We start from the raw sequence: 13,016 nt of genomic DNA, 5'->3' as shown, positions 1-13,016 counted from the left end.
CCACCTTACTCCAACAATCCGACGCAACAAAGGAAAAAAAAAAAACGGCGAAAAACAATTGTTTATAGATACAAAATAAGCCGTGACACGAGAGGCCATTATGCTATCTCAAATACCACAAAACACGCCCATGAAAACACTGCGGTCACTCGAGAAACGCCAATAGCATTGTTATCGTTATTTCAGGCGTAATCCCCGTTTTCTGTGGTTTTCTGGCTTGCGTCAAGGATGTATCCAGTGGTATCATTTCTCGGGTGTTCTGCGGGCGTAAACAATGACTTCCCACTGAGACCACACGACTGGTTCCTATACTTACTACAGTAAGTTGTCAAAAGCGACATTGAAGAATAGGTTATTTAACAGGAAACAGTACAAGAGGAGTAGTAGTAATATGAGAACATGCAATATGTGTTATTATAAGTTAATCGTATGTATATGACGGTGCCTACCAAACTATCCACAGTGTGTTAGAAGTGTTTATGTGTCACTCTGGAACTAAAGAGAGTTGGTCTGGACTTACTACAGTATTTAAACTGAGACACCAAACAACGCACTGTGAATGAAGATATATATATATATATATATATATATATATATATATATATATATATATATATATATATATATATATATATATGGCATGACAATAAATATATAGGAAGTTTTCATTAATCACAAAGCAATGACATTTACCGAAAAACCTTATCCGAGTAATCCTCCTCATACTTGCAAGTCATCAAAAGCTCCATCAAACTCATCATTAAACCACCAAGGCCTCCTCACACGACGCTACAACTGGCAGAGTGAGGCTCTCCCGGTAGGAAATAGGGTGTGACCAATCTACCAAATCATGAGAGTCTGATCTATTACCCCCATTTCCTTCTTAAGTAATCAACAACATAAGAATCTCTGAAGATTCATACATGATACCTTGTCATACGAATTCCACCCATCAACACTCACCAGACATCACACACACAGGTGTACGCACGATCTGAACCCATCAATACTCACATTACACACACACACACACTGCGCACGATCTGAACCCATCATTACTCACACACACAGTGCACACGATCTGAACCCATAATCACTCACATTACACACACAGTGCGCACGATTTGAACCCATAATTACTCACATTACACACACAGTGCGCACGATCTGAACCCATCAAAACTTAACCGAAACCAACGTAGAGACGATGCTAATCTTGCACAAAACTGCCAACTGTTTGTATGAACTGTCTACATACAGTCGTACTTCATACAGGATACATTACAAATATGTTCCCTTCCCACCCTATCCTTGTATATATATATATATATATATATATATATATATATATATATATATATATATATATATATATATATATACATGTATGTATATCACAGGTTTACCGTCTGAGAATTCCCTGTATACAGACGTTACAGATCTTCCCTGTATCACCTTCCTGTACCAGTGTTCTGTACGAGAAAATGTTTGATCATAACAAAAAAGAAAAAAACACAAGTATCCCTACAGAGATGAGGTTGTACTGTATATACAACAAATACATGCACTTCCTACACTATCATTTAGCCAATATTTTTGTATTCTTTGTATGAACATACAAATAGGACAGTTCATCTTATACAATGCAAACAGCTTCAATAAACCTTTTGTTATGAAACACACACACACACACACACACACACACACAACACACACACACACACACACACACACACACACAAATGCACTTATAATGTTCTCTACACAATCAAGCTACGTTGACGTACACATGACAGATACAAGAATTTCCTAATCTAAAATGAGATCATACAAGAACCAGATAACGTCTACAACACTGGAGACAGAACCACATACACCAACTCAAGCAAACCTTCTATCAACAATGGTTCTGTCTAGTTGACCGAGGAACTGACACAGAAATATTTACTCTTAATCACTCTTGACCTCCTCAGATAATACTGGGATCTATAACAATACGTACAAATAATACACTTGACCTAACCTCATCTGACCCACCAGAGGAAATGAACGAACCAACAACACAGTACTTATGTACGTCTTCCCATGCAAGACCGAAGCATTCAGATGGAAAATTGATGTAGACTGCAAGGATAACTTCCTGCTTGACTCCACTGCTTGCTTTCAAGGTGAGGCAATACGTAATCGGCAATGGAATCATGCTTTCCTGTATATATATATATATATATATATATATATATATATATATATATATATATATATATATATACACACACAGTATAATATAGTTGTACTTTAAAAAATATAAAAACAAATGCAGTTCATCCAAAACTATCCGAGATTCATTTCTAATAACTTTAATTTAGCTTTTTGAGCAGGATGGTACTCCCCTTGGGTATAATAGCTTGACCTTTGACCTGACCCAAGGGAACGCCTTCGTACCCAAAGAATTGATAACACTATCACATACCATGAATGATTCACGTTTAAACTATCCGCCACACTACGATTCAACAGCAACACCAGGTGCAAAATATTTCAGTGAACAGACTTGTATTATCATCTGTAATTGCTTTGTTAAACAGAAAACGAGAAATCTTATTGAAACAAATGTATGTCACATGACACAGCGGGAATATAATGATGAGTAAGTGAACACGTAACAGACACAAGACCCGAGGGACGTCGTGATGAACGTCAACCTCACCCAGTACGCTGCTAAAAACGACCAAGTTACAATATTTGTGTCACCATGATTGACCGTTACACAACATTGGGAGGTGGGTGGGGGGAGCAGCGGCACTAGTAGTCAACCGTCACTCGCGGCTGTTCTCTCCAAGTTGGCTGAGAGGGAAGAAGAGAAATCCAAATTCTTTGAGGCTCTGACAGTGTTCGAATCCCTCAGTATTTTAAAGACATTTTGAGTTTACGTTATGTGTGAGTGTGTGTGCATTTGGCACGTTATGTGTATGTGTGTGCATTTGGCTTACCTACTTTACGTACTACGTAATAACATACACTCATACCCTAAGATGATATGAAAGGTTACCCCGCCTGGAAGACCGTCCGGTCAATTAGAGTCCGGAATAAGTCGACCGGCTCCCAGTTTTATTGAGGTCGACGTATTCAACCAGTGCCCGACCGGGACACGGTCTGATAAGGCGAGATTTTTTGATCGTCAGCCGGTCGTGGTATCGGTATGTGCAGAGGATCACTACCACCAAATTAACAAAACGCGTCTTCCTAAATCCCTCTAGAATATTACCAAGACCGGAATACTAATACTAATACTAATAATAATAAGAATAATAATCATTATATTAAAACTAACCTTAAACATCTTACAAACCACCATTAGGGAGACAAACGCAATTAAATACCTGTAGCTGCTATTTAGGTGACGGGAACGCGCTCATACAATCACCCGGCTAATTAATAATTAAGAGTACGCAAAGCAGGCAAAGTGGAAACACATCCAACAACGACCTATTTTTTTTTCTTTAACATTCGGTTATAAAAATAAAAATGCCTCTCTCTCGCACACAGGTTACCGCACCAAAGAAATGAACATCTTACACGATAGCCAATGGACACACAGGAGAAATTTACAGGTGCTTTCCAACCAAAACTTTTTAATTTCCTCTTTGACACGACAATAGTAATTATCAATATTTTCCGCGAACTCAAATCGAAGCATAAAATGTTAACAAAATTTCCAAAAGATTTCTTACCTTTATTTAAATCGTGGGTGAGTATTTAAATCCAAAAGGCAGAGAAGAGGAGCAGCTAGTTCAGAAGTCCAGGTCCTCTCACCTCAACATCCACGCACACACTGACGGCTCACGCGCAGCCTCGCCCGGTCTCAACTCGCCACCACAGATGCCAGTTAGTGCATTGTCTCCCCTTAACAGTAATCGGACCATTATTTTGTTATATTTTCCTTCCAACAATCCAGCTCAGTCTGGTTTTTTCTTTCCTCCCCTGGCCACTAGTGTCACGTGATATTCTTATTCGAATGTAATCTCTGTTAGGAGTCAAAATGATGCGTTCTGAATTTTTCTGTCACCCTTCTCTCGTATTATTTATCCGTTAATATTTATCGCATAGATTTATGGTAATGTAAACGGAAGACCTGCGAGATGTCATACCTCCTCCAGATGGAAATAAAGGAGTCAAAGACCTTCCTCTTGCCACAGTTAGAGAAGACTACAGGAGGGAGGTTGCTTCCGCAAGCACACGACACACTGGGAAGCGACCACCACCAAGCACCGTCAGCCGGCACCCCTCAAGGTGGGTCTCAACTCCTCATCTTGACTGACAACACCAGAGGTGGATTCCCTCCTTCCTGCTGGTGATACACAAGCATGGTGACCCTGCGTGCGTGCGTGCGTGCGTGCGTGTGTCTGTGTTACCACACTACATGTGGTGACGCAGTGAGCAACAAGTCAACTTCGGCGGTCCTGCACCACAGGCGATAGACGGAAGAAAGTACAGTCTCTTCGGTCGAGGATCTTCCCCTTCCCAAGGAGTCCATCACTTCCCTGCTCCTGCAATGAGTGCAGCCGCGAGGGTGCTGGAGCCTCATACAAAGGGGTCCTGATGTTGTATAATAATAGTGATAATAATTTTTTCTTATTCATATATGTATGCCGTTTCCTACCTTTACAGAGTAGCGTCAGAGAAAGACGACTGAGTCTTAAAAGAAAAAAAATCCCCACTTGGTTCCTTTCTTAGTTCCAACTTTGTACAGTATTAATACAAGAGGGGGAAAATATTCCAGCCTCCCTCCAGCTTCCGCCCCTTTTAGGCACCTAAGACACGCAGGGGATATGTAGATTGTCGCAAAGGAAATTGGTTAATTAGCAATTCATAGACGTGAAGCTACTCTTAAACATGTCTATACTTACCTGCGATATGTAAACAAACAGATATACGTACAGAAACACGGGTACCGCAGAAGTCACCTTCTCTAACCTCACCCGTAACCACGACGGTACGACCCTCGAGCACGACGGTACGACCCTCGAGCACGACGGTACGACCCTCGAGCACGACGATACGACCCTCGAGCACGACGATACAACCCTCGAGCACGACGGTACGACCCTCCAGCACGACGGTACGACCCTTGAATACGAATGTACGACTCTCGAGTACGTTTATCTAGCTTCTGACCTGACCCGTAAGGCCATGTGACCATGCTGAACGGTGGTCGTGCTAGGCTTATGTGTCGTACCGTCGTGCTCAAGGGTCGTACCGTCGTGCTCAAGGGTCATACCGTCGCGCTCAAGAAACTGAAAACCATATATTTGTGTATAATGCAACAATAGACAACAGAACCTGTTACACATGGACAAGGATAAACAAGATAACAATCTCACAACTACACACTTGTCACAACCCTCCTACAACCACACACTCGTCACAACGCTCCCACAACCACACACTCATCACAACGCACTTTTCCTATCACGCACTTACGGCCAGCCAGTCATTCAACACAACCAATCCTTTTACACCCTTAAACACGCAATACCGACGACACACTCTCCTAACAGCGACCACACACTCCAGTAAGCACACTCAACTCCACACGACCCCATCATCCAACGCACTCAAACCGTCCGCCCAACTTCAACGAACTCAAAAAGGGAAGAAAAGGTCACATTCAACGTGTCAACCACAGTTGCTAGGCACATTTGGAATGACGTTACACGGGGCAGAGGTCGGCTCTGAAGTCTCGCCTCATACAAGAACGATCCTGTGGTAACCATCAGACACTCAGTCTTACGTACAGACGGCTAGGACTGGCTGTTGTAGTCTACATCTCTTTTCTCTGGAACACTTGGCTGGGTGACTGCACTCCTGTTTTCTATGAAGTATCACGGCTTTAATTCTGTGCCTTCTGGATTAGCTTTTACGATTCCACGCACCATTTTCTACTTTCAACTAATTTCTCTTATTCTTATCATCACTTGCATTCACTTCCTCTCTCTCTCTCTCTCTCTCTCTCTCTCTCTCTCTCTCTCTCTCTCTCTCTCTCTCTCTCTCTCTCTCTCCCTTTGTGATAATTCCCTAATGAACACACAATAAATAATCAACACAAGTGGCACTCGAAAGAACAGTATAATCACATGAAGCCAGACGTGCGGTGACCGCGACGCGTTACCCCTGCCAAGTCCTGTCGTAAGCATGTAGACAGTTACGCTCCCTCCCTCCCTCTTACCTACGTGTGGTTATATACACATGTAAGCACGTCTACGTCGTTCACAGTCTGTGTTGTACTGGTCTTGCTACGACCCTTACTCTCCCGGTACACACTACTAGTCTCCCCCAGTAACCTCTCCAGTACTCAGTCTCCCCAGTAGACAGTTGTAGCCCAGCCCAATAGAGAGTGCCAGGCTGACCCAGTCCACACTGAGCCTCCTGCCCCCAGTACATTAACATACCATCCCAGCAAGTCACCACATCTTGCTTTCTCTGACGCCCAAGTTCCAGACATTCCTCAGACTCCGGAGTGTGTGTTCCCCACACACCACCTCCACGACCCATCCTACCTCTGTGTTTAACGTTGAAACGCACGTGTATGTCGGTCGCTGACGTGGAGGTGTCAACCAGTGTCAAACGAGGAGTTCAACGCGGGGTGGGTTCAACGAGACGATGATGAGGGTTGTGGACTTTCTTCTCATGGACATTCCAGACATACTTCCGGAGGGACCAGCCAGCCACCAACCCGCACAACACATGACCACTTTCATCTGTCTTCTCTCTTGACTACTCATGACCCCAGGGCCAGGGCGGGAGCACGTCTGCTGCAAGGTGATGATTTGTACTGTAGTGTGTGTGCGCGTGAGCGTCACCTTCACGATACGCGGATATCAGTATGCGTATGTACGTGCGCACCTACGCCTTTACGCCTCTTAAGTCATGTACTACGCTTAGCGTCATATCCCACGCTGTTGAGGGCCCTACCTTCTCCAACAGATTATAATTACTACCCTTCATTATTACCTCTCCAACATGACATTACCTCTCCAACATGACATTACCTCTCCAACATGACATTACCTCTCCAACATGACATTACCTCTCCAACATGACATTACCTCTCCAACATGACATTACCTCTCCAACATGTCACTACCTCTCCAACATGACATTACCTCTCCAACATGACATTACCTCTCCAACATGACATTACCTCTCCAACATGACATTACCTCTCCAACATGACATTACCTCTCCAACATGTCACTACCTCTCCAACATGACATTACCTCTCCAACATGACATTACCTCTCCAACATGACATTACCTCTCCAACATGACATTACCTCTCCAACATGACATTACCTCTCCAACATGTCACTACCTCTCCAACATGACATTACCTCTCCAACATGACATTACCTCTCCAACATGACATTACCTCTCCAACATGACATTACCTCTCCAACATGACATTACCTCTCCAACATGACATTACCTCAACATGACATTACCTCTCCAACATGACATTACCTCTCCAACATGACATTACCTCTCCAACATGACATTACCTCTCCAACAATAACCATCCACTTCTCAGTAATAACTGACACCCCCAACGATAATTATGAACTACAAAAATAATTAAACCCATTCCAGCAAAATATCCTCTTCAACAACAACCATAAACCATTTCAACAATAATCACATCCTCAGCAACAGTATTCAATCTTTCGCTAACAATAATTATCGTCTCCCCAACAATAATGATCCCCTCCAACAATAATGATCCCCTCCAACAATAATGATCCCCTCCAACAATAATGATCCCCTCCAACAATAATGATTCTCTCCAACATGAGTCAGACTCTCTAACAATCACATTCTCATCTCTGACATACGTGCATAACTGTCTAGTTTTCCTCATCTTCCACTCTAGCATTACTTCTCGCAGTTTTCTCTTTCCTTCATCATGACAATGGATGTGTTGTCACGCGCATCACAACACGTCACCTCCACCACGTGTAGGCTGAGGTGACTTTATGACTACAAGTTTCTGGTGAATTCTTGATTAAGATATTATTTATAGTATCATTGTTGCTGAAGGGAACATTTACCTTAAAGGATTTAAGCAACATGGGAAGTAAAGTTAAATTTTTATTAAAATTTTACTTTACATCCCATGTTGCTTAAATCCTTTAATGTAAATGTTGCCTTCAGCAACAATAATACTATAAAGAATATCTTATTCAGGAATTCACCAGAAAATTCTCCTCGATGCATCTATAAAGTGCCATGTAGAAATTGTGATAAGTTTTTATGTTGGGCAGACTGCTAAGGATCTTTCTGTTAGACTTAAGCAACATGAATATAGTATAAGAACGGGACAAGAATCAAATGCCTTGTTTAATCACGTTAAAAACTATGATCATTGTATTGACTGGAGAAATGCCATCTCAGTTATTAACTCTAACTCTATTACCACTAGAAATATCATTGAATCCTCTATTATCAAATACATATAGAATTATAATCTTAATATTAGTGATGGTCTATACAAATTAGATAACTTAATTGTTGATAAAATTTGTAAAATAATAAGTTTATGATAAGCTCGTTGTCTGTCTTGGACAATCGCATGTATACGAAATGGCGTCCTAGCTACGTCTCTTCGTTGTATATCAACTGACTGTTATATTTCTCTCTTGTGTCTCACATGATGATGTGATTATTACACGAAAGTGCACTTGGGAACTTATCGTGTTTCATTGTCCCCGTGGACTCGTAGAAATATACTTGATCACGCGCAAAATTGTGATCCTTTCCAATATATATATATATATATATATATATATATATATATATATATATATATATATATATATATTCTTTCGTCTATTTCCTTGCGCTACCTCGCTAACGCGGGAGACAGCGACAAAATATAATGAAATGAAATTAAAGAAATATATACACACACACATATATATATATATATATATATATATATATATATATATATATATATATATATATATATATATATATATATATATATATGCAGAACCTTCACTTCACCGTGAAGAGATTTATGCAACAATCACCAGTGGAAAGAGAAAATAAAAACGTTGAGTACTTTCGTTTATCACATCCTCAGACACACTGCTCACCGTGTATATTTTTGCAGCGGTGACTGTTGCATATACATATATATATATATATATATATATATATATATATATATATATATATATATATATATATGCAGTGGAGGCAGAGGGGCCGTGGCCTATGACAGTGATGTCCATGGGAGTACAGGAAGAGGACCCTCCCCCCTCCCCCGTACCAACACTTCCGCCATGAAGACTCAATATTCATTAAATATCTCAGATATTTTTTTTTCTCTCTCCAATTATCTGCAAACGTCTACATTACGAACAAGAGCGAGAGAACTGTCGAGTCTTAATGTAATAAGTGTCTTGCCCTTTACTGGTCTAGGTAGCAAGAGTTTCACAACACAGGTTTGAGAGGCCAGAGGTCAGAGGTCGAGCCATGACCTGGTGCCGAGGCCTGAGTCAGTGACCTGTGTGGGGACCACGTTCGTTACTGGTTGTCTTCATCTCTCTCTAATTCTCTCCTTCATCCTCCTCCCCCTCCCTCCCATGACCTCAGGGTCAGGGTGGGTCCTACAACACTACAACCCTCGAGATCTCAAACAACCTCCCCCCCACCTCTCTCTCTCTCTCTCTCTCTCTCTCTCTCTCTCTCTCTCTCTCTCTCTCTCTCTCTCTCTCTCTCTCTCTCTCTCTCACACACACGTCATGGAAGACCAACTCCACAGTTTCTTTGCCTACTGAGGCAACGTTTTCTACCTGGTACAAAGAAAACAGGAACCAAATATTTCTAAACTAACAAATTCATTAAATCGTGTGATGTTCAATGTTGTGCTGAGCCAAGGTTAACCTCCATTGTTTTTAATAGTTCAGGGTCACACAACTCACCCCTCACTGAAATTTCTCTGAAATTCGCACATTTACAGGGTTGAGACAGAGGAAGAATAGATCTATTACGTAAACTGGAGATACGTACGTAAGACAGGCTTTAATATATTGATGTTAAGGATAACAAACCAAGATTATATACGCTCTTAATGTGAATCTTAATCAACCTCTTTCTCAACACATCTTTACACCATTAAAAAAGGCATTTAAATATGTTATACATTTCAAAATTAATCTCGCAAGCCAATATGAGAGTATGCTACTATGAATAATGAAATGAGAATATGCCGGCAAATATGTCATTCACCTGATCACTACAAAGTGATATGACATTAAACGTTGGTTCTGGAATATATATAATTCTCTGGATTCACGAGCATTTGGATGGTGGTATGGGTGAAGATGCGTATGCCTCTGGGGTAAGTATCGAGCGTACAGTACATCAATATAGAGCAGAGGGTGGGGGGAATATAGTAACATACGAGTACTGTATATTGTGGGGGCACAGTGTGGTACAACACGATGCTATCATTCTGGAGCACAAAGGCACGACCTTGGAGCACGAAAAACATTTATTTCTTTCGAATCAGATAAATCTATGTTTCAGCTTCACTAATATGGACACAACTTGCTGTGTGTTTTCGTCACCAATATAACGAACGATCACCTCATGTGAGGTCACCACACACACACAGTCACCACCTCACTTGATGACTCGAGAATGTGTGTTATCTTGCCAGACAACAAGCGACGTGGGGGTCCTCCAGTAATTAAGGGGGTGTCATGATACCTTCCAACCCACCTCACATTTTCTGGTGGTCAGTGAATACACACACACACACACACACACACACACACACACACATATATATATATATATATATATACATATATATATATATATATATATATATATATATATATATATATATATATATATATATATATATAGGATATTACACACTTTCAACCCTCTGCCGTGTATATGGTGACTTAGCCTTCACCTCAAGCCACTAGGGTAACGAGTCTGTACAATAACTGTATAATCATCCAAAAGTACACAGAGGAAAGTCATGTAATGACACGTTTGCTGCAGCAACCTGAACACGCCTGAGGAAAAGGTACCAATCAGAATACCTCCGGGGTAGAGGTGGCAATCAGAACATCTCAAAGAATGGAGCATCAATCAGAACACGTCCTAGCAGGGAGCACCAATCAGAACACGTCCTAGCAGGGAGCACCAATCAGAACACGTCCTAGCAGGGAGCACCAATCAGAACACGTCCTAGCAGGGAGCACCAATCAGAACACGTCCTAGCAGGGAGCACCAATCAGAACACGTGCACGAGAGTAGCCCGCTTCTGATCGTCAGCAATCCGTCAATGTGACTCCAACTTTCACTACATCAGAAAGTCGTGTATCGCGTTCTTCATGCACACACACCATCATCCCAGTGATGGTTAGAAAGTTACTGAAGACATGATGGAAAAAAATATATGTATACTCGAACAGGTTAGGTTATGTATCCATTACAGTTGAATGATCGGCCAAATATCACGAGTTCTTTATATTGCCGGGGAATGTTGTCTGACTTGTGGCTCTCATGTGGTGGTCAGGCAAGGGTAACCTGAGCAATGTATTCACATGCAACACACTCATTTCTTTCATCATACACACACATATACACACATTCTACGTATATATATATATATATATATATATATATATATATATATATATATATATATATATATATATTTTTTTTTTTTTTTTTTTTTTTTGCTTTATCGCTGTCTCCCGCGTTTGCGAGGTAGCGCAAGGAAACAGACGAAAGAAATGGCCCAGCCCCCCCCCCCCATACACATGTATATACATACGTCCACACACGCAAATATACATACCTACACAGCTTTCCATGCTTTACCCCAGACGCTTCACATGCCCGGATTCAATCCACTGACAGCACGTCAACCCCGGTATACCACATCGATCCAATTCACTCTATTCCTTGCCCTCCTTTCACCCCCCTGCATGTTCAGGCCCCGATCACACAAAATCTTTTTCACTCCATCTTTCCACCTCCAATTTGGTCTCCCTCTTCTCCTCGTTCCCTCCACCTCCGACACATATATCCTCTTGGTCAATCTTTCCTCACTCATTCTCTCCATGTGCCCAAACCATTTCAAAACACCCTCTTCTGCTCTCTCAACCACGCTCTTTTTATTTCTACACATCTCTCTTACCCTTACGTTACTTACTCGATCAAACCACCTCACACCACACATTGTCCTCAAACATCTCATTTCCAGCACATCCATCCTCCTGCGCACAACTCTATCCATAGCCCACGCCTCGCAACCATACAACATTGTTGGAACCACTATGCCTTCAAACATACCCATTTTTGCTTTCCGAGATAATGTTCTCGCGAGAAACTTCCACACATTCTTCAAGGCTCCCAGAATTTTCTATTACTAAGGGCTGTACCTCCCTGAGTCTTTGATATCTCAAACTGTTCTCTCCAGCACAGAGAATGCATGCTCTCTACGTACGTATACTGCTACACAAGGTGGACATTTTTCTCCCTTTCTGTTTCATAAATGTTAATGTGAACATCATACTATCATGAGGTGTTTACACTCCGAATGTTACTCATGTGGACTAGATCTACATCACGCATCCCTCATTTTCTATCTGAATCAAAAAATACTTAAATTCTTTACGAATAACGAACTGTTTTCTATTTAAGGAAGAGATTAAAGAGGGCTGTTAACATGAGCGTAATTAATTCTAGAGTTAATTACCTCCATAATGTTGTCATTCAGACACAACAGATTATTCTGTACGTCTGATATGTTCCAATGGTTTGTAGTGAATACCTTGGTATTGCGGGCAGAGTTTTACACTGATGTTACCTCATTTCTTAACTTTGTATACATGTACCATCTCTTTATTCTTAAACACACACACACACACACACACACACACACATACACACACACACACACACACACACACACACACACACAC

The 13,016-nt window shown here is 41.3% G+C and overlaps 1 protein-coding gene across 3 annotated transcripts in view; it reads right to left on the bottom strand.

Moving 5' to 3' along the window:
- Window positions 1–13,016, bottom strand: part of LOC139747109 (uncharacterized) — a 180,103-nt gene that overhangs the window by 119,415 nt on the left and 47,672 nt on the right. Inside the window, exon 1 of one of the 3 annotated variants that reach the window (XM_071658962.1) lies at window positions 3,732–3,889. The exons of the other annotated variants lie outside the window; for them this stretch is intronic. The gene's annotated coding sequence lies outside the window, so the exon portion shown is untranslated. Of the gene's footprint in view, window positions 1–3,731; window positions 3,890–13,016 lie in introns of those variants that run through there. 3 annotated transcript variants of the gene reach the window in all.

This window comes from Panulirus ornatus, chromosome 5 (genome assembly GCF_036320965.1).
Source record: "Panulirus ornatus isolate Po-2019 chromosome 5, ASM3632096v1, whole genome shotgun sequence".
Taxonomy (NCBI): Eukaryota; Metazoa; Arthropoda; class Malacostraca; order Decapoda; family Palinuridae; genus Panulirus; species Panulirus ornatus.
The sequence above is the reverse complement of the archived record's forward strand: the minus strand, read 5'-3'. Positions and strand labels throughout refer to the sequence as shown.